This window comes from Aptenodytes forsteri, unplaced genomic scaffold (genome assembly GCF_000699145.1).
Source record: "Aptenodytes forsteri isolate BGI_AS27 unplaced genomic scaffold, ASM69914v1 Scaffold65, whole genome shotgun sequence".
Lineage (NCBI taxonomy): Eukaryota > Metazoa > Chordata > Aves > Sphenisciformes > Spheniscidae > Aptenodytes > Aptenodytes forsteri.
Genome location: NW_008795127.1, coordinates 5,464,220 through 5,487,553, shown reverse-complemented (window position 1 = coordinate 5,487,553; position 23,334 = coordinate 5,464,220).

The window sequence follows — 23,334 nt, the reverse complement described above, 5'->3', positions numbered from 1 at the left end:
GAGGATCTGTTGCAGCAAGGAATCTCTCAACCTCGAGAAGTAACCTTGAGAGGCATCCCTACTCAAGGGGAGATCCTGGTGTGCAGCCTGCTGCCGTGCAGGAGAGCTCAAAGGGCTCTTGGGCTGCTCACTATTTATAAGGGTAAGATGATTGACTCATAGTCATATTTGCATATTGATAACTGTGGTTAGGCAGGCGTATTTCTCACAATAGCCCTTGGTTATTGTGTTTGTTATCTGGCTCCTGAATCCACTTTGAATGGACACAGCTATCACTATCAGCATCCATTAACAACCACCCTTGGTAGTTATCGCTTGAGCAGGATTACAGGAGATAAAGGTCAGGTTGGATGGGGAAGCACACCGCCACGCTTCATAATGTCATTTTGTATGTTTGTATGTTGCCATTGTTTCTCTGTCCAGAAAGTAATATTGCCTTGCTTTTTTGACTTACCTAAAAATATAGTTGTTCAAGACTTAACTAAGATGATAGAAGTGTCTTTCTTTCCGAAATTGGTGTAGTACCTCAGCTACTATCCTACTAGTGACTAATACAGAAAGCAACTGATATTGCCCAAATAATGCTTGGTAAACCAGATGCACCTAGTTTACGTGCAGTGACTTCTACATTTACTTAGTTACCTGAGAGGAAGAGGACATGTAAACTCCTAGAGAAGAAGAAGTGTTCTGAAGACCAAAGCTGGGGACTAGGACCAGAAACTGCTAAGACTTATTTTTTAACCTGTTATCTGGTTCTATATTTCAAAATGTCTGCTAATTCATCATGTTTGTGAATATGAACAGTGATAAGCAGGATAGCCTACTCTTCAAAAAGTGCTGTTTACTGGCAGCCCCATTGACTAAATATGTTTTTGTCAACATACTCAAGGAATTTGAATGTCACATTGTTATTGTTTATTCTAAAACACAATACACTAAGCAAAATAATACCCAGTTCTGCATGCTAATAAGTGCTAATTGCTTCCTGAGCAGCAGGTTTTGCTGCTTTCTAGAATTAAACTACTTTATAAAGATATTAAAAAAATAAAGATGAGTAATACCTTGGAAATAAAATAGTTTGGGAAATGTCCTTGATAGTTTCTTCCTGTTGGAAAAAGCACATGTTAAAATCATTGAGCAGCAATGTATTTGAAAACCTGTAGGGAGTAGCTGCTTTTTGCACAACTCAAAGTGAGTGGGGAAGGGGCAAAAAGGTAAGCATCTTTTTATATCATACAAATGCTCAAGATTCCAAGGGCTCTCTTTGTGAAAGTTAAAATCTCACTCTTCTGTGGGGACAATGGAGATGTCAATGCACAGATAAGCAACTTCATGCTACTCCAGAACCCACGGCACTTGTAATATGGAGAGTCTGACAGGCCCATTATGCTATAGGTGGCACGAAAGGATAGTTTTCAGGACAGGATGTAGCCCAGAAGGATATTACAAGGGCTAACACATATATGTTAAAAAAAGAAAAGAGTAAAACAATCACAAAAAAAGCATCTCATCGTTCTTGGAAGTACTTGAGGCATTAAAGTAATATTATCAGCTAAATCATAGTGTCAGTGGAGGATTTCATTAAAGATGACCTGCTTAGCCTTCCCCAGAGCAGGAGGGACTCTGTTCTTTTTCAGGATACAATCTATTCTCCAGCATGAAACTTAGGCAAACATCAAAACAAAACAGTTCCCCTGTCTACCACAGGTAAGGAAATTGAAAAAACATACACTCCCCACTGTCTTCTCTTTAATCCCCCTGCTTCAGGCTGGTTTCAGGATCTTATCTTCCCCCCTGCAGCTCTCAGTCAGAACTGAGCCACTTGCTGATTTTTATAATCACCGGTTTCTTTCCCAGTAGGTCTTATAATTGAATGTGTGCAGCTGACTGCAGGCTAAGTGGGCCCTAAATGACCGAGCTTCCCCGTTAAAGGAACCGGTGTCCCTTCAGTAGACTACCCTTGTCATAGTGAAAGAGTCCCCTCCCACAGCCTTCTCACGGACCACCCCATTTCTTTCATAAAATTCCTGCAAGTTTCTCTAAATGACACCTATTATTTAATTCTGTGCAGCTCAGGTTAACAGCCGTATCGCACACATCCACCTATCAGGCTTAGCATTCACATCAGCAGACAAATAGCTCTTATTCTCATGTCACTGTTTTTTCCTTGATCATCTATATCACGGAAGAGTATGAGAAAAACAAAAAACCCCACAGAAACATGTGCTGAAGATAATTTAATCAACACTTTTCATATCTAAACAACCCATTTCTCTTCTTCTCCTTGCTTTTCTCCAGATGTGCTCAGATTCTGTCTTTATAAACACTCAGCGCAGTGAGATACAAGAGAAAGACATGGTCAGAGAGTAACTCGGATCTTATGTGAGCAAGGTATACCTTGACTCTAGAAACTGCTTCGGCTCCTGACTGTCCTGACTTATCTAGGTTCCTGACTTAAGACACCTCTGCTAACTGCCTACGCTTAAGAAGTATGTCCTGTAGTTCTGCATCTCCAAAAAGGACATAATACTTTCCTATTTTACAGTGTTACTGTGAAGATAAATACATTAGAAAAGAGGTCGGCTGAGAGAAGGTAGTAGAGAAGATTGTTAAGATAGATAGTTAATTTAGTGAAGATAATAATGTACTATTGTCCCTTGAATAAAACACTTAGCTCATCTTGGCCTCTAACCTTCATCATTTGAAGGCAAAGTTTTAATTATTCAGTTGCTTTTTAATCTTTTAAAACATAACACAATTATATACATTAATGTATCTGTAAAGTAAATTTTGTGGCATGGTATAGTAAACTGCAAAATCTGTCACATCAGTTAGTGTTTTAAAAAGTCACAAGAACAGTCTGGTTAGGCACTACAGCCTGCTAAGCTTGCTTCTACTGGGTGATATTTGCCAAATAGGAAAGGTAATGTTCAAAGAGGGAATACTATTCAATATTCCATCTCTCTGTGACATCTGCAGCTGAACTGCTGGTACCAGCTCAGAGAAAGCAAATCTTTTATTTTGTCTGGCCTATCATCATAACAGATCACATCGCTTATTATCTTGGATACAAACTAAACCGCAACATACAAATGGAAAACTTTTTTTCTGATAGAGCACTAGCAACACATAATGATTTGTTGCTTTCTAGTCATGTTCCTTTTATGTATCACACTTAGCTGAGTACAAGAAATAAACATATTTATAGATCAGTATATAAATGAAACTGTAGATCTCAGTCATGTTTCTGTATTAAACCAAATCAGCTTGCAAATGAGGTAAAGTGAATATTCATTTTAGAGACACAGAAGTTCATGAATTATCCCCCAGATAAATGGTGGAGTACCCCTCATGTCCAGTTACATTTGAAATAATGGAAATTGGCTTAAAATGAATTCTAATGTAAATTAGAAACACTATAAAGCAGATGATTTTCGGTTTTCTTAGAGTAATTAACCTTTAGAAATGTCATTCAATACAATCATATCTACATATTTTCTGGGCAATGTATTATTCTTTTAGATGATTTTAGGAAAATGACTGTCTGAAATTCATATTGGTTTGTTTACATTCAGCAAGTCCAAGGCTGAAAAAAAAGCCAGGGCAAGTAAATAAGAGGAATCTGTAAAGCTATCTTGCTGAGGTGATAATTGCGTTTTGACTATGGTTCCTTGTTTCTGCAGTACTAACACATAGGAAATTGTATCACATTAAATAATTGTTTTTCTAAAGGGATAAAGTTCATTTCATGCTGCACTATGTTAACTTAATACAGTAGCACACTACTGCATTAATACATTTAACTCAATTTTATAGAATGCCTTTATTGCAGAGATCTATGAAGCTGCATAGCTTGGCTTTGCTAGACTTTGTAGCAACCTCTTCATTAGTTTCAATTTACATGGATATATGTCTCTTGAGGTGCACTTTAATTTGTGAATTCAAAGCCTCAAATAGCACCTGTGTTCCCATCAAAACATGAATTACATATACAAAATTAGATCCAAAAGGATTATATACAAGAATGCAGTCAAACTCCTCAAAACCAGCCCCTGTTTGACCATGCAGATGCTTGAAAATTCCAGGCACATCAGGTACCGAGACCAATTTTCCCTAGGTCTCTAGAATTCAGCTTCAGGATAAGCTCTAAAGCCCTGCCAGATGGCTAGTGCTGAACAGCTGGATGTGTGGATCACACTCCAACTCTGCCAGATGCCCTCAGTAAAGGTATTTCTCTTTCTCAGAGGTCATGCCTTGGTGAGCCTGCTCAGGTCCACATGGAGAGAGTGCCCTTAGCGCTGGCACACAGGTCCGTGGCCGGGAGCACCATCCGGGCTGGGGAAGGTGCAGGAAGCCTGAAAGGAGGGCAAATGTACAGGGGGACAGATTGTCAAAACAAAAATATAAACACCAAGAGCACGGCCTCAGCTTACCTCCAATTTCCTCGTTAGCCTCTGTTTACTCATATTGGCTGACTCACCATCAAAAGAATAAAGAAGTTTTCTCTAATTAACATGTTTCCAAAGGGCCACCTACTTTTCTGGATTATTGGCTTAGACCAAAAAATGCTTGAGTTTTTAAGAAATATTTGAACGTGTACTTGTGGGGGTTTTGGAGAAGAGAGGAAGAAGAGGGAAAGGAAAATGACGTACTCTGTCTGTTTTTTCGTCTGGACAGTGAATCAGAAGTACCAGCTGTTACCCTTAGGAACACACAATGCAGTCTTCCGATACCTAGCTGCTGGACCAGTGTGTGTGAAAGTCCTCCTCAGCAGTTAATCCTGGAAATTAGTGCAGTTTCATTTCTTTCCTGGCTCTATGGGATGAGTTCAGTTATTTGTCTGGAACAGGATTTTTAAAGAACTACTCTGTTCAGTGGCATGAGAGAGAGGCAGAGAGAGACACACACGCACTCCTGAGATCTTCAGTGCCTGAGGGCATTTCCTATTTCTTGTAGCAGTGAACTTATCTGTGCTCCTTCAGAGGAGCAAAAAACAAGATGAAATAACTCCTACTTTATCACCAGCCTCTGAATGTTTCTGTGCTACCCTTTCCTGTCACCCAGCGAGGGCTGCGTTCTCCTTCCCAGTCCCAGATGATTAAACACTATGATTTCTCTTAGACTCTGAGAGAGCTGCTTTTGGGTTGGGTGTATTAAAAACTGATCACAAGGAACAATCCTACATGAGAAATTTTCAGTGCTTTCCTGTCCTCATTATCAGTGGGATAATCAACTGAATTATAGAATCAGCTTTTTTCCAGACGATGAGCTCTCTGAAGAAAACAAAACAAAGCAAAGGCTGTTCACTTTCCTCAGTGATACCTCTGGGTCACCTGAAACAAAGCATTAATAGTCCTAATTTTCCAAGAAGTCAGCACTCTCTCAAGTAACTTAAATGACCTGGCCATAATTTTCAGAAGTGATGGGATCTATCACCTTCCTGCATTTCCAGCTGTGCGGGGTGAGCTTTCTAACCCTGACCAAGAGAAGCCAGGCAGAGTATGCATCTAGGTCACACAGAAAACATGCATTTTGTGCATATATATCCATATGTCTTACTAAGCTGTTAGGCACTGTAACATTCAAGCTCTTCCTGTACCTCTGTGAAACAGATTAGTATCATTCAACACTATTATACAAATAGGTTCTTTAAAAAATTTGCCATCCTAATTCCCTGGTGACTCATTTCCCTAAGCAATTTCAGAGATTGTGTCCCACATCTGTGAGTGACTTGGGTACATTTAGCACACTAATTCTCACTGAAAATGAGTGGGATTTTGGCATCTGAATCATCCTTATGAGTTTTTACAAAATGTATCCTAAATAACTTGCTAAAGGTCACAGAGGGATTATTTAGTGAAATTAGGAGTGTTGCTTTGATTTCCTGAGGTCCCATCTGGTATTCTTACCACCCCACAACCTGGTCTCAGCAGTTCTAACATGGTTTTCTTCCCACCTCCACAACCTGTCTCAGCAGTTCTAACATCCCTCAGAAAACTATATTGCTATTAATACATTAGTACAATACACAGCCGTTTCCTGATTTCTTTTTAGCACAAACGAAGAACCTGTTTTGCAGAGAACCCACTCTTTAATGAAAGTTTTGTCAACATAGAGAATTTTTTTTTATGAATGGAACAGTGGAGTAGTGCACAGCAGAGAGAGACGACTTGTGTTCTGACTTAATTTTAGCAGGTGCATAATGCTCTCTGGATATGGATTTGAAGGCCCTCACACAACTGACCACTCCCTCCATGCACTTCAATATATCCTATTTATTTTACCCTGTGATATGCTGGTTATTTATGAAATTATTTAGGATATGTAGAACGTGTAATAACCGTATGTTTTGGAATAATTCCAGTTATATTATTCTAAGGCCAAATATGAGCCCAAAGAGCATTACAAATTTACAGTTTTTGGAGAGGAGGGGGAAGGGAGGGGAGTTACATGCATAGGCACCAACTCCCAGGGAAGCTGGAAAGAGTCTTTTGAGCTTTTGACATGCTGCAGTGAACTTAAGAAGAGTCACTCAAAATTCTATACAAGCTTTAATACTGATGAGATTGGCTTCTCTGACCTCACAGGTATGAGAAACACAGCTTAGGTAAAACCATCCAGTAGAAAAGATCGTTTGGTTTATAAATGAGTGTATTAGGGAGCATCCTGAGAGAGGGATGACTTGTAAAAATTGAAAATAGGAAACATTTGCCCTGTAGCTAAATTCTTCATAAAATTTAGTCTGGCTCCTCAGAGCGTCTCCACTTAAGTTTTAGAAGAATATTTTTCATAAGATTGTATATAATAATAGTTTTTTGACTTGTCAGCTGAGGAATGAAGATTCAAAATATACAAGGAAGGTTCAAAAGATGTAGAGGTTTTTTTCAGCTGTGTTGCATATATGTAGATAATTCATATATAAAAATATGTGCATATATATAGATGCAAATAGTTATATACTATGTAATACTATCACTTTAAATTGTAAAGCTGACAAATGCAATTTATTTATTAAAAGGGACAACCATTACCCTGCAAGTAGACAGGATTAGAAGTCACAATTTCTTCAAAAATCCCCCATTAAACTTGAGAGTAAAATATTACATACTGTAGTAACTACAAATTATTTCTTCTATAGTTCAGATAATCCAGGTTCTTACTATCAGCTCTGCTTTTTATTTATGCTGGGAAAGGGTTGGTTTCTACAACCACTGAAGCCAATTGTAAAACTCCTTATTTTAGTATGAGAAGGATTCAACTGAGATCACATTGATTAACCTCCATTGGTTAAACATTGAATTCCATCCACTACATAAACATAAATTTGTCAATACCTAATGCATCTACTTGATTGTTAAAAGTACTTGGTATTGCAAAACTAGCTGTATTTCAAAATTCAGATTGTCTGTCTAGCCTCCTCTTTAGATTTTGTGAAGTATTTTTCTTGGGATGCCTAAAAGTGACAAATTTTACACCTCAAGAGAAATTGTTAACTGGTGGCTAAAGTTTCTGGACAGATTAAAAAGTGCAGTTCCAGTTACCATTCAAGGAATACTTTCAGTTCTCCCCTTCCTAGAATTTAACTTTTGTCTAGTGCAGGGCATACACACACAGGTAAATAGCCTTAGGTTTTACGTATCTTATTGTTATTGTTAACTGTGATGAAGACGTGTCTAATGCTCTTACAGAAGTTCAGACTACATGGCAATTGAGTGACCAAGCAACCAAGCAGCCTGTAGCATCCCCAGGGTCTGAGACTCAATAGATGTCTGATGTGCAGCGGTTCTTTTTGTGAGGCTATGGTATGCCTATGCCACTACAAGGTAACACGCCAACACTTGGTTTCTTTGTCCTTCAGAAACCCTGCACACCTGATAACCTGACATCGGTTTCGTGCAGGGGAGTACATGTCATCAGTCCTTACAATGTCCTTACAATCCTGTTTGTGCTCTTTAGGTTGCCTGCACTTGGTGAATCAGGAGAAACCAAATTACACTTCCAGAGGAGAGGTCAACTGCCACACCTCTTTGAGCAGCAATATTGGCTGGATCACTGGATGAAAAGGCAGATTCTGGGTGGCTGGCTCAGTTACAAAAACAACTTGCTTTTTTAATATGCTTTATTCTCTTTTGCATACAAAACATCTGTTACATCTCCTAGAAGTTAGTTTTATTCGCAGTGCATTTTAAATAGCCGTCTTCTTTCACAGTAAATGATGAAGCCCTCTGTTGAGCTGAATGCTAGAATTTAATTCTGATACCATGTTTGTTGGGTTTCCTAACCAGCCGTATAATCTGACGAATACTTGTAATGAAACAAACTAGCCAGCTTTTTAACAGAATTTAAACAAGCTAGAATCCTGCTTTCCCAAACTAGCATACATTTGGTTTAGGATTTTGAACTTTTCACTATAATACCACCACAAATCATCCCCAAGAAAGGAAGAAGACATACTTCATAGCAATACTGCTACTCCTTAAAGATAAAAAAAATAAAAATTATTTGAGATCTTTCTTGATACCTGAGAAAGAACTATTTCAACCTTTATTTTTTGGAGCTGAAAAGAGATCAGAGCTGAAGACAGTCCTGTTCAAGTCAGAATCAGATGCTTTTACCACATTCAGTTTCCCTGGCATGATAAACTATTTCCTTGTGGACTGATATTTCTGGGGTTTTTTTTCTTTGTCTGGACAGGGCTTTTTGTGGCACTGGGAGTGATTTTCTCTTTTATTTTCATTCCTGTGCCATCCGTAGTTTGACTCTTTGTTTGCCCTAACGCTATTTGCATAAAACTCATTTGATCTCCAAGTTCCCCAAGAGCCTGGCATCTCATTGAAATGTGAAGAAAGCAACAAGAAAAGGCTAAGGCTCAGCAAGAAGTTATTACAGAAACAAAACACTAGTAGGGGCTCAGCTATCTTTCAGATGTAAGAGCCCTTTGAAGAGTGGGAGGAGAGGTTATTCCTAGCAGGGCAGCCTTAAATTTCTGGATCTCCTGGAGTGCTCTCGGTGTTAGCACTTGTGCACATATACAAGAGGTGTACGCTCACCCACACTCAAAGGCATTTAGGGTTCTAAGTCCTGCTGATTGGTAAATGGTAGAATTTCATGGGAGATCAGGTTAGTGATAAACTAGGAAGCTCTCTTTTTTCACTGCATAGAAGTCAGGTACCAGTCTTCCTTTGCTGGAAATCAGCCAGCAGTGAAAAATAACTTTTAGAGTTATTTTAAAATAGGACTAAATGATGAGTGCAGGGAGAAAATTATTGTGGAAAAACAGTTCTTTTGACTCAGGGAATATAAATAAGTCTGTTTGACCACCAGTATCTCATCTGATTTATGAGAGCCCAGAAGTCACAACTCCAGAGGGCAGTTAAAATATTTTATGTGACTGATAATGACCACACATTCACCTCCTGAGGTAGAAATGTCTCCTTTGTATTCATTAGATCAAAAGTGATTCTTTCCCACAATGTTGTCCTTTCACCACTGCACTCTTTATATCCTAAAGGAAAAAGACTTTTGTTTTTTTTAAAACAAAAAGTTTTATGTTTAGAAACAAGCCAACCCATACAGCAAAACAACTGAGACCTGACTATAGTCAGAGAAAACTGCAGTAATAATGAATTGCAATAACTGCAATGTCATTTATAAGAGCTATGAGTTCTTTCACAAAAGCCCCCCCTGACAGAACAGGCTGGTGTAGGTACAGAGTTCCTTTCTGGCACTCTTTTCTGTAACTTTAAGATACGTAAAGTTGTTCTGGGTTGAAGCTGTAAGGGAAGATAAGTGGCTCTAGTTGGATTTCACTCTTCCCATCACTGCTAGTTATTTTATTGTTATAAAATAATATTATAAAGTAATTTTTTTCCATGTTTTACCAATTTTAAGTTCTGTGGGTTTTGTACCAAAGGTCAATAGAAACCATTTTCCTAAATAATTGTGAAACTTTCAAAAATTGTGCACTATCAAAGAGTTAAACCTACAAGGGACTGGATCCACATGGTGTACAGCACATTCATGCAGCTATCCTGAAATGAAAAGGTATACATTTTGACACCACTGCAGTAGAATCAAAAAACTGTACAGTAGGAGGAATAGAGGTTATGGAAAACTCCCAGGTGTTTGAATTCTCTTCTTAACTGCTTTGCCTAATTCTGCTGAAGGGTGAAAGAGGAAAGAATTCTTTTATATGTAAACCCTGTGCTAGGACCCAATCAAAATTAACAAACATCCAGAAATTATGATTTCACAACATGTAGGGCAAACTTTTAGTAAACAGAAGTCACACAGCTTATGAATTACTGGTAAAGTGAACTGTAAACCCCAGGTCCTTTTTCACAACAGCTACCCTATGAAATAAAACAAAGCCGCAAAATCATCATCTGACAAAAGAAACATATAATGCTCTGTGTCATCAAATGCATGATCATGACCTTGACTGCTTCAGCTCAGGATATTCTGAAGCCAGAATAATAAGGATGAGGAATGTATACTACACTCTCAGTTTTCCAGTAAGCAGAAAAGCTGTTTTTATACAAAAGTTGTCATTACACACTAGCAGTTTACTAAAAAGAAAAAAAAAAAGAAGAAAGAAAAAGACCAAAAAACTTAAACTCCTCTAAAGTGGTTTAAAATTCCCTGGACTTAATGTCATTTAGGAGCTAGGAATAGATTTCTATTTGAAAAATGTCATGATATTACTATATAATAATATGAGTGGATTTCTATTCTTACTTTATTCTCATTTCTTATTCTTATCACTCTTACTTTACTGACTTGGAGATTGGCAGTTTGCAAACAGCATCTAACCTTTCAAGGTTCAACCTTTCAATCTGTTAACAGAGTCATTTTAATTCAAATGGTAATGCTTTCAATTTCCAGGCTTCATTTTTATTTAGGTTGAACTCCATGCACACATTTTAAAGAAACGAACAACTTGTTTGATATAATTTGATTTGCATTGATTTCATATTTGCATTGATTTCATCTATGAAGTTTAAAGAAAAATCTCAAAAGAGAATCAGTATATGATACAAAAGCTAAATATAATCAAAACCAGGTGCAATTCACATAAACTTCTCCACTAGGACAAGTTTTCTGACTGAAGCCTATGGGAAGTTTTGTGTAGATAAGGTGGAAGAATAATAAAAAAGAAAACAGACTTCCCCAACTCTGAAATATTATGTATTACGGGCTGGATTTTAGGAGTCCTTAAAACATTTTAGATCAAATCTTTTCATTGAAAAAGGCAAATTTATCTTTGTATATGTTCCGTTATGTATTAGTATTTGGTGACTGGTATCTGGTGACCTCAGTTCTGTCAGAGCACAACAGAGCACTTGCATTTTCTGCCAGCATAATTTTGGGATGAATTACAAAAGAGAAAACCAGTGCTCAAAACCACTGTCTGCAGTATTCTTTTCATATTTCATCCCTTTCCATCGGATGGAGAAGAATACTTTGCATTTAGCTGTTGCTATGTCTCAGTTAAAAAGATTAAAATCTACAAGTAACAAAACCAAAAATCCCAAAGCAGTATGCTTTCATTTGCCGACACAGGCATGGGTTGCTTGGCTTGAGATACGTTGGCTTACCTCCCATATATAACAACATGTGTCTCTCATACGTACATGCCCAAACAACGACATCTCAACATTTGTACTTAAAATCTGACTTTTGGTGTATATTGCTTCTCACAGAAGATCTACAAAGCCTGCTAACACAATGACAAAGAAACTCTCCTGCTTTTCTGTAAATCTTTCTCTGGAGCTCCTCAAAATATCCAGATACCCCAGAGCACATTATACTTATACCTGTAGGGTGTCTTTCACCCCTGTTTCTATAAGGCACTACAACATTCCACATTTTTTGCCTTCACCTCCTGGTCCACATTTCCTACAACATTCAGCCATCCTTGCCTGCACTGCCTTCTGCAATATTGCTGGACTCACACATTGAAAATTCTGGTTGTTTCCCCTCAAAAGCACGGTGTTTCTGGATAATATTCCTGGGACTGTGGAATTACTTTTAGTTTAGTTTAGTAATTAGAAATTTTATGCTGCATTTGAGTCACATTTCCAACTCTTACTTACAATTATTATGTCTGGAAATTTATCTTCTTGCTGAAGGTTCAGTTGAGATCCCAGTGACTGCAGGGATTAGTGCTCTAAGAAAATATTGTGAGTTGGCACCATTATTTCTGTAACCATGGGTGCCCGCAGTGAGATTGCCAGGTGGACTTGAAGGACACATAACCACTTGACTTTCAGGTCTGAAAGTGGCTACATGTAGGGTAAGTCCATGCTTTATTTTGTCTCATTCAGCAGGAGGACTACAGACACTCTTCTTCATTTAATATGTGTGCAATATACAGCTTACTGACATAACTGGCCAAAGCTTGCCAACAAAAAAAGCCCTTTTAGAATAACAGCTTAAACCATTTATAAAATTTGAGAGCAGCTTTTGGCTGAAAAAAAGGTCGGGGGATAACGAAAACCTCAAAATGCTTGATTCTACCATTTTCAAATAAAAATGTTTTAATTTCTTCTTTCAAGAGGAATTCCATTCCACAGTTTCTTTTGATTTAATTAAAACACAGGGACAGAAAACAGAATGGAAAGTTTCATATTTGGTCAAGTAACATATTTTCTCAATCAGAAATTATTTGGGGGGATTTGCAGTGTGCTATTCAATTTAATAACATTTATAAAGGAATTAACTTCAGGTCATTTCAGAAAACTATCTGCCAACATTTGTGTTCATGCAACAACAATGAATATCATTTTATGTTTAGCCCCATTTTAGTTCCCAGAACACTGATTTGGACTGCAGCTTGGACTGTGGACTTGCTTGATATATACCTAGTTTCATGTGACCTGTCTGACACATTGGATACTTCTTGTAAACCCCCAGACAGTATTATACAAACAGTTGAGATTTTATCATCATTGTTGAACTTCCATTATAATAGCCAATAAAAGTCAAGTGCTGGGCTAAAACAGTCACTTCCAAATTTAGTAAGGTTTTAAAGCAATCCACTATTGTATAATCATCCCGCTCCCATCTCACTCTGCCCACTCTTTGCAAAGATGGAGTCCATAACCTTTCCTCTCTGGGTAGCCTGGACTCATCCTGGATGTGCTCCCATACAACAAATCCTCCGAAGTCAGTGCATCATTAGTAACGTGGGATGTGACAGGTTGGCATAATATTAAGAAATAGACTTAGTTAACAGGAAAAGAGAAAAAAAAGGGCACCTAAAAGCTTTGTGTTCATATTATGCAGCCTGACCCCATCTTTTCTGAGCCTATTATGAGCAGAATAGATCCTTACTGAGACCCAGCTTTCTCTAGTTCTCAGTCTCAGGCTGGGTAGCAGAGGCCATTTTCTCAATTGTGAACTCAGAGATAACAATGCAGCCAGCCAAAGAAAGGCAGCTCCTACCTTTCAGCCCCCTGCCTACAAGCACAAGCTTGCTGTGGTTTTGCCACATTCTGTTCACACTGGATAGTTACATTATTGTTTTCAGGTATGAGGTAATTTCCCACAGTTCTTTTGATCAGACGTTAATTGTACGTTATGATAAGACTAATATAAAATATATATAGGTAATTGATCAAATTGACTTTGCTTATTTTATTGCCAAAGTTAGTGATAAGAACACTTGGCCTAACTATCTGCATATGTGCTAAAGCTTGTACTCTCTTGGGGTGAGGGAAAGTCTTGGGAACTGAAACCAGTCTTTGAAAGAACAGTCTCAAGGAAGATCACAGAACAGAAGGAATCCCACAGAATTTGTACTTTTAAAATAAACACATCTAATATGAGTATAAATCAAAGTAAGGCTATTGTTAATAAGAGCAAGTCTACTTAGAATAGAGAAACAAAATGAAAAATGAGACCGACCAAGTATACAGTGTGCATTTTTAAAATATATAATTAAAATGCTCCTCCTCCTTCCTTCATAGTCCAAGATTGGTGCTTAAATGACATTTTAAATAGTAAGGTCTCTTGTAGAATTGTGTAGCATGAGTTTTTAAAACATGGAAAAGTTATTAGTGAGACAGATGCATCAACAAAATGACCCTGTTTTAATATAACTTCCGTTGAATTTGTTCAAAATGGATCAATAAGTGTTTCATTTATTTTTCTGGTATTCTGTATGAGCAGAATTTTGTTAATACATTGTCTCGGTTGGCAGAAATCACATTCAGTAATATTGAATAATTTCATTGATACATTACTATTTTCAAAACTCATGGAAAAGGTCACACAAGGTTACATTTGTTTTCTAAATCTCTTGAAAAAGTAAATCTATACTGGAAGCAATTAGTTTTCAAACATGAAATCCTTCTTAAAATGAAATAGAGTTAGGAAAAAAGGTCCAGGCATTGTTTTCATGTCTTCTAAAAAGATTCATACCTGCAAGAATATTTTAACCCTTCCAATACCTTATAATTTTGCTGATATTTTTCAGAATTTCATTTTATTTATCTGATCTGTGAAAGTGCCAGAACATCAGAAATTAACCTTTGATTCAGTGCAATCATAATAGAAATCAATGCAGCACTTTTTGAAGAATAATGAAGCAAAAGACGTGCCAAAGAACAACATTTTCTTTTTCTGTTTTTTTAATTTATTGCACTATTTCAAACATCGTTGAAAAGCAACGCTGTCAAGGGTGATCTGTTGTTCTTTACCATTCAGACCGTAACCGTCGTAATTCATATGCTCCAAAACCCCCTTGCTTAAATAAGTAAAACAAACAGTAATAATCCTGAGATAGTGGTTGATCAGGAGTTCTAAAATAAGTGTTAGCTACATAAAGAAAAACATCATCTGAGTTTGCTTATGTAAAAAATGGTGATCTGAATCGAATCTTTAATAACACAAGCCCCTTCAAAAAACCTTGGATGTCAGTTACAAGCTATAGGGCTAGAGAGCTAGAACTGGATCCTGTCTGTTGTGGAACATAACTAAAATAGCCTAATTAGGTTCTAGATCTATTAAAACAGCCACCTAACTCAGTGGTGGGAACAAAGATGGCAATATTATTGGAAACACGTTCTCAAGTAGTGTATTACTAGCTAATATTAAGTATTTTGAGGTAACATACGTTAATCCTAAATTTACAATACAGAAACTGATACAATGAATTGAAACTAAAAATTTACTAACTGCGCTCCAGTTCAAGATACTTCCATTTCCTGAAGCCCAGTAATGCAGTACCTGGCATGTGAATGATCAGCAGTATTCAACTGTATTCTGTGCCAAGAAGCTTCTAGTGACATCTGAATTGCCACATAAGGAACCTCTCTCCATTGCCCAGTTCGGATTTCAAATTTGAAATGGGAAGGTCAGAGCTGAAATGCCATCACCATGTCCTTTTTTGGGAGAGGTTGAGCTATTGGCACTCCCACTATGGAAGTTCTGAGAGTACCATAATTTTTAAATATTTTTTGTGCAATGTAAAGACTTCTAACAGCTTCTGAAGTTCTTCCATTATTGACTCTGCATTTTATCCTTCTCTGTCATGTTTGGGAGTTTTGGGTTTTGGGGTTGGTTTTTTGTTTGTTTTTTTTTTTTCCTTTCTTGTTTCTTTGTATTAAGGGAGAGAGACTTTGGAGATTATTTCACCAGACAGGCATGCCTGTGTATGAAGGAATGGGAGTTCATGAGAATACAACCCTGTGGTGTTCCTTTTGCCTAAGGATTTAAATGGCTATATTAATATCTTTTTAAAAAACACAAATGTACACTTAATTTAGGAATTTATTTGATTAAGTCATAGACTGTTTCCTTAAAAAAGTGGAGTAGAATTAAAATTGTCATAGAAAGAAGTGCAGTTTTATTTTGATCTACATCAGTTCAAATCCAAATCCAAATGGATTCCTGTGGTCTTATTAAGGAGAGTATAATCTGTCATTTTTACTGACACAATGCCTTCCAAGTTACTAGTAAGAAACAATCCTGTATACAGGTTTCTACTTATTTTGGAGAAAAAAACTTTGCTGCATATATTACATTTTGAGAAAAAAACCACCATGCAGTTTCTACAAATAACATTAAACTACTGTTATTAAACACAATGCAATGTTGGTAGAATTTAATATTCATAAATATTGGATAAACAGCTTTGTAGAATATTCAGAGCAACAATTTCTAAGTACATTATTTTAAAAATTAGGTTTCTGTCACACCAAGCAGAGATGAGATTAACTGGACAAAGCATGTTTACCTATGGAAGAAATTAGACAAATGTTTTAGCAGTGTAATAGTAAGTAGCAGTTTAAGACTACAGATATCTTTATTCTTCACTTAACTGTTTTTAATCCAAAAATTAATCTAGATTATTACTAGTAATATAGCTATCCTGAGTTCAGATTTTTCTCCAGCACCCTTCTGTGTATGAGTTCTTATCCAGGAGATTCATGCTTTGTACTCTGTTATGCCCTTGCACAAAGTGTGTCTGAGTCTGGTGGCTGGCTGAGAATGGGTTTCTGAATGTATAGTTCATCAGAGCAGGATGACTTTTATATTAATTCTTAAAACTTTTTTCTAAAGTATTATAACAGAAGACATAAAGTTGGGATGATGTGGAATCTGTCTATAAATGCCATCATTATGTCTATAAATGTATCAACAGAGGGTCACCATCCTTTCAAACAAAAGCATCTTGAGAGGCGGGGATGGCTGAAGGATGTTATACCAAACTATCTTCCTCCAATTCCTTTTTAAGATATTGGGATTTACATTCAAAATTTTAGAGCACTAGAAATTCCTCATGAGCATGAAAAATTATCTAATACTCTTTAAAAATCCCAGACTGTGATATTTTAAACTGGGGAATAAGAACTGGTTTTGAGGGTAGGACAGCAAGATGGTACAGTCCAGTTTTAAAGAAAGTTATAAATAACTATGCTATGGGAGTATGCTGAATAGACCAAAAAATGCAAAATGCTAGGTACTAGTCACACCAAGGAAGGCTTAAGGATTGAAACTAAGCAAGATGGTGAATGTAAAGCTAGAGTGAGTTTTCCATACAACTTCTTACCTGTAATTGCAATCCAGAGGTAAATTCTCCCTACAGAGGCAGTGCTGTCATGAGGCAATGGTGCAAATAGATATTTCTGCTTCAAGGACAACCTTCCCTCTCCCAAATTCCCCTATATCTAGCTTATATAATAACAATAACATATGAAGCAGGGCTGAGGCTTTACCACTTCAGTATTTTAAGATGCTAAAATTATAGTACTGTAAATTGAAAATTCCATTAGTTCTACATGGAGGTTGATAATATCAGAAATGATAATATACTCTATTAAATAATTTTAAATGTGTGAAAACTCTGTCACTAGACATGTACTAGCACATCTAAACATTAATCAATTGTCTAGCACCTACACTGTTAGTTATCAGCCTCTTATGCAATATCTTTTGTTTTATTGCCCAAACAATCCGCTGATTTATCCAGTTAGGCACAAATTCCACATCAGTTCTTCCAGCAAATAGAACTAAATACTTAGTGCTTACCTGGTGTAAAGGAAATAAATCCCCCAAAAGGACAAACTCTATCCGTATAATTATTTCTGATGAAATGCAGGAGAAGAGATTTTCAAATTATAGAATGAGACACAGATGAGAAACTTAGCATGATAATCTATAAAGCTACATTGCTTAAATATTGAAATGCTAATTTGACAACAACTAAACCAGACTAACACGGTAAATCAGAAATGACAAGTTTTCAAAAAAGCTGACTCAGAGTGGGGACCTCTAAGACTCATAAAAGTTTCCAGGTATATGACATTGAAATTTGGTTTGACAGAGCAAACAGTAAAACACATATATATTTGGAATATCATTACCCATAAGTTCCCTACTGTACTATTTAAAAAAATCAAACCAAACCCCCCATACATTTAAAACACCTAGGATTCAAATATGAGGTACTGTGTGTTAAGTGCACAGCACTAACAAATGCATTAAACATGTCACTTGCTTCAGAAGACCCTCCTTTGGAAACTGGTTCATGCAGTCATCAGAGAGAATCCAAATATGTTACCTTATATTAGCATTCAGATAGCTTATCCATCCCACTGAGCATGCTTGTCACATACTGGAAGCAAATATCATTGGCTGGAGTTGGTTACGCACCGTGCAACATGTAGGAAGAAGAGCCCTCAGATGAACAATGTGTTGAGTACACCTAGAAACACTTTAGAGATGGGTTGGTGAGAAACCTCTGCAGTGACATCTTGTGTTTTTTGCCTATTGTACCATAGATATCAGTCAGTAAAATGGATTGAATTAATTTTGGACAGATTATCTAGTGCTTCATTATAGCCTTTTCACATCAGTTTTTCCTGTTCCACATTGGCCAAACATTTTAACGTTGTCCACAGTCAGCCACATTTTAAAACTTTTCCTCGTGCTATGTGATAAGCAGAAATGAGCTAGCCTGTCTAGAATAATTTCTAGCAAATTCAAAAGTTACTGTAAAATGTGTTATCTCCAGCGTGCCTATTTTTGTTCCTTGATGAGCTACAGATAGGTTTCTTAATTCAAGCTGAAAGGAAATGAGAAGGTAAAAGGAAAGGAAATAAAATGAGAAAAGGAGTCAATGAAATGCTGAAAAGTTTGGTTTAGGAACATGACTTTAAAGACATAAGATCCTCTGGAGTGATATTTCAGATGGTGGAGATAGATCATTCATGACAGATCTGGAACAGGTGTATTACTGCAGTAGGCATACTATCTTTCGTAATTGTTAGAAAGTCATCGTGCTGCCTGGCTTAATGAATAGAAATATACTCTAAATATTGACCTGAAAGGCTGAAATCTTGACTCAGCTTCCTTTCACTCCTGAATACAGAAAGCATTCCCCGGGGTTCAGTACAGCCTCAGAGCAGGAACACTGAGTTGAAAAAGGGAATTTGGAGTTCCAGGTTCAGCCTTTCAATAGAATTAAAACTGCCCTGTACCAGATTACTTACCGATACTAAATGCCTTCATTTGTGTGACTGCCCAGGCTGATATCTTGGGCTGGTTTATAGATATTCTGTGGTTTTGCTGCTTCAGTTATCAGCCAGAGTTGAAACGGGTGTCCAGCTCCTCGGAAAATTAAGACTGCGAAGTATCAACTGCCAGGAATTGATCAGGCCAAATTAATTAGCACTTCTGAAAATGTGTCCATTAATTTTTCTTGATGTGATTCACATTTGGTCTTTGTTGGAAAAGAAAAATTGAACCCTGACATAAATATCAAAGCAGAGGAAGTGGGAGTGTAATAAGATTGACAGATAAAAACAGGCATGACAAAAGTAACTTTTCATTTAGTCTATGTAAAGGTAGAGAGTTTCTGCATTTGCTGGTAGGGGTTGTTGGCCATACTTCGAATTCACTAGATTTACCTAGTTATGTTTTAGGAAAACTTTCTAATAAATAAAGAATCTAATGGAAAAACCAGAAAAACTATTTTAAAACAGCCTATATTAATGTCAAGAAAACTAATCTAAGGGGATTTTTTACACTATAATTTGGTATGACTGGGAATACTGTATAAGCAACTCAGTGAATCAGATACTTCAGAAGAAAAAGCCATCACAAGCACAATTGCTTTTGATGTCTCAGAAGTGGGTTCTTTGAGAGACAGGGTTTTCTCAGCTCATACGACAGGAACAGTCTCTATAGCTAGCAACCTTGGCAATGCAAGCAATAGAGCTATACTAGTGGGAATGGATACTTGAAAGAAGGAATCTTTTTCAAATTTTCCTACACATGCAGTTGGTATGTGGTCTGACTCTAACTGCTTTTTGAAAGTATTCCCATTTATCATGGGAAAGAGATAGCTCAAAACCCTTGACAAAGGAGAAAAATTAAGCACATCTAAGAAAAAAGATAAAATTGAAGATCAAGCTCTTTATCAAATCCTGTGTTGGAGGAGAAAAATCAGTTTTGGTCCAGTTCTTCAGCTATAAATTTAGAAAGTTATCAGCTTCTTTCTAGCACCTCAATCACAATTAAAATTACCACTAGGACAAAATGAATGCATATGCGGCTAGAAGAACAAATAGGCTTCCTTTGACACAATTCTAACAGTGTTATTGAAAAAAAAGATCCGCAATGTTTTTTAAATCCCCATCCTCTACTATTAATGACCTCTACTCTTAGTCTGGAAATCCTACTCCAATTCTTTTGGGGGGGGAAAGAAAAAAAGAGATAAGTAGACCTACCTATGTGCAAAGAGCCAGAGATGATCATCTAGTTCTACTCCTAATTTCAGGATTTCTCTGATTGTGATTTCAGGAGACAAGGTATTCTAATCTTCTAACAGAGGGGTGGACTGTTTACAATGCACTTGAGGAGCAGAGGAAGTGAATATTTGAACAGTTTACATATATTATGTATATATACAAATGTGGAACACAGCCTATCTAGAAAAGACTAAAATGAACCAATATTTTCTTTTTCTGTACATTATGCTACTTGTATGGAGATCTACTGTTTTGTTTTGGCGCACAGGCAGATGTCATTTTCCGTACTAGTAAGATGAGAATCAGTTTACATAATCAGAATTTCACATTATATAAAGTTGAAAAGAAATCAGAGATGGAAATTTTTTGTCTTTAAGGCACTGGATTATTTTTTGTGTGTTACCTCTTCCAACACTTGGTTTTACCTTTCCATCAGTTTCTTCTAGCCCAACAGAGCTGATCATCTCAAATTGGACATTTCAGAGCTATTGCTGATAGTATTTTCTAGACTGTCTTACTTAAGTCCATTATGCAACTACTACTTTTGTTTGCAGTGATGTGGTCTCATTTTTCCAGGATTTCCACAATATATTTCATATTTATCTTTTTATTCCTTCCTACCCCATTTTTGAATTCTGCAGAGGTCCTTCCACACTAGCGTCCAACCAAGTACCTATCAGCTCACTACCGTCTTTGATAGTTGTAGGCTTGAAACGTATGCTGGCCAAAGAGGTGGCATACGAATCTTTCTTTCAGTAATTTTGTGAACATTATATTGCAAACACTCATGGTCTCTAAGCTCTACCACCAACCCTTGCTAAAAGCATTAATAAGAGGTGGGAGATGACTGCCAAGGATGAACAGAAGTAGGCTCCCCCACAAAGGCGGTGAGCTGGGGGCAGCGGGTGAGGCTGAGGCACAGGTAAAGCCCCCCAGCAACACCTGGCCCCCAGTGTCCAGCCAGGGCGAGCAGAGCAGGGCTGCTGACAGAGACTGGTGTCAGCCACGGCCATCACTGGGCACCAGGCTGGGACATGGAGATTCGGCATGAGGTCCTGCAGGGCTGGGACAGGGCACCAGGGCAGGGCCTGAGCCTACACACAGCTCCCAAGCCCAGAGGTGGAGACCCCAGACAGGGTTTCTTGCACCTCTTCCTCACTATCTCTTTCACATGGCTAAGCTGATTGTAGTAAATCTGGTGGTGGTGGACACAGCGAATATATATCCTATATGAAAGTATCCATGCTTTTATTAATCAGAAAAAAGCTAATAATGTAAAAAATAAATAAATTTTAAAATTACCCTTCTTAAAGCAGCTTCCTTTTCAAACAGAAATCCTGTTCCATTGCCAAGAAGTGCACCTAGATTCTGCTTAAAGAAAGGTGATAGAAACACATCTGCAGTATTACTGTGAAAACATCAGCTCTCTACATAACTGATACAGAAGCGGATGAAAAACTGCACTCTATGCAGAAGCTTGTTATTTATTTATTTATTTTGGTGTGCATCAGCATTACTATTCAACTTTATCATAAAACACTCAATTCTTCCAATACTAAGATTCATCCCTATGTCAGCTATTGTGGAAATGCCTCCATTCAAAATAACTTTGGGCATGGCTGACAAGCTGATAGAAAGTTGAAATGCTTGCGTTTATTCACTGACACACACTTTTTGAGGTATAAGTGTTACAGTCTACCTTCATCCTTCATCTGTTGTGCTAATTAAGGATTTTTTTCCTGGGACTAATTTTTAAGACTAAAAGCAACTCTTCCATAGAATTTTATTGGTATGGAGAAGATGCATATTTTATTTAGTTCAGGGTGAAGGTGAGATATAGTGGCATAAAGTAAAGGTAGGTCTACAGTATGGCTACGGAAAGGTAGCTGTGAGTATGGCTCCTCCTCTTGGGCTGGGTCAGAACTCTAAAAAATTCTCTCTCAATAGAGCAGTTCTGCGTCTGCATGAAAATAAAACTGTCTTCTGTACTGGCCCTAAATTGGACTTGGGAGGACGTGGGAAAGAAAAGAAGCGGCCAAGTAGTCCAGAAAGGCATTGATTCAAAGCTTTTAACTCCTGCCACTCATCCCACACGTCACTGACAGACGGTGTTTTAGCTCAGAAGTTTGAAGAGGAGCCATGGGGAGTTGAGTCACCCTTATCATGGATCTGGAGAGCGATTTTGCCTTTCTGAACTTGCCTCCTCCTACATGTTATCTAGGCAAGGTCTGATTACACACGCGCTCTGAAGGTGAAACCAGTCGTCCTCTAAAGGAATGCTGAGCAGACAGCTTTCAAATATCATCTCTTCTGGCTTTTCAAATGCTGCCGTTTCAGAAAGATGTTATGAGAGACAGGTGGTTTTTATTTTGTTCAAAATAAATCACCAATGTGCTAATTGGTATGCTGGAATGAGAATCGCTGCCTAGTGCCATGTTATGGATGATGCCAGAAACAGAAACTTGCTGATACCGGTGGGGCTGCTAGTTATGCAACGGTGACTTTTTTAAAAGGATCATGCAACTCTGAGACTCTTTAATGGCACTGCCAGACCTGTCTGAAAGTGAGAGCAAGCATTTTTTTTCCTGAAAAATGATACGGCACTGAAACTATGCTAGCATCAATATGGTTTCAGTTTCTGTCCCTCTACTTCCTAAGGCAGAAAGGCTCAGCTTCTGCAAAATGGAATCCACGTAGCACACCTTATCAAATAAAGTATTTTATCAGCTGAAATATCTTACTGAATGTGACTCAGATGGTGATATGAGGCGGTGGATGTTACTGAAACTTTATTACCTAGTGGTATTTAAAACTAAATTGGTCCAATAGATAAAAGCTTATAGTGCATGATGAAATGGAGTAATATCTTGTATCCTAGCTGTGTGCTCTTCTAAAGCCACTGTAAATATTGGAAGAGACTTATTCTGAATTTGAAAATATTAAAGAAATTACATGAAAAAAAACTTTTTCATAATTGCTTTGAACAAACTACACAGGTAAGGAAAAAGAGATCTCCTTCCTCTCAGTTCCTGGATCAGAAACCTGAAAATGTCTATGACTTATAGCAGTTTTGGTT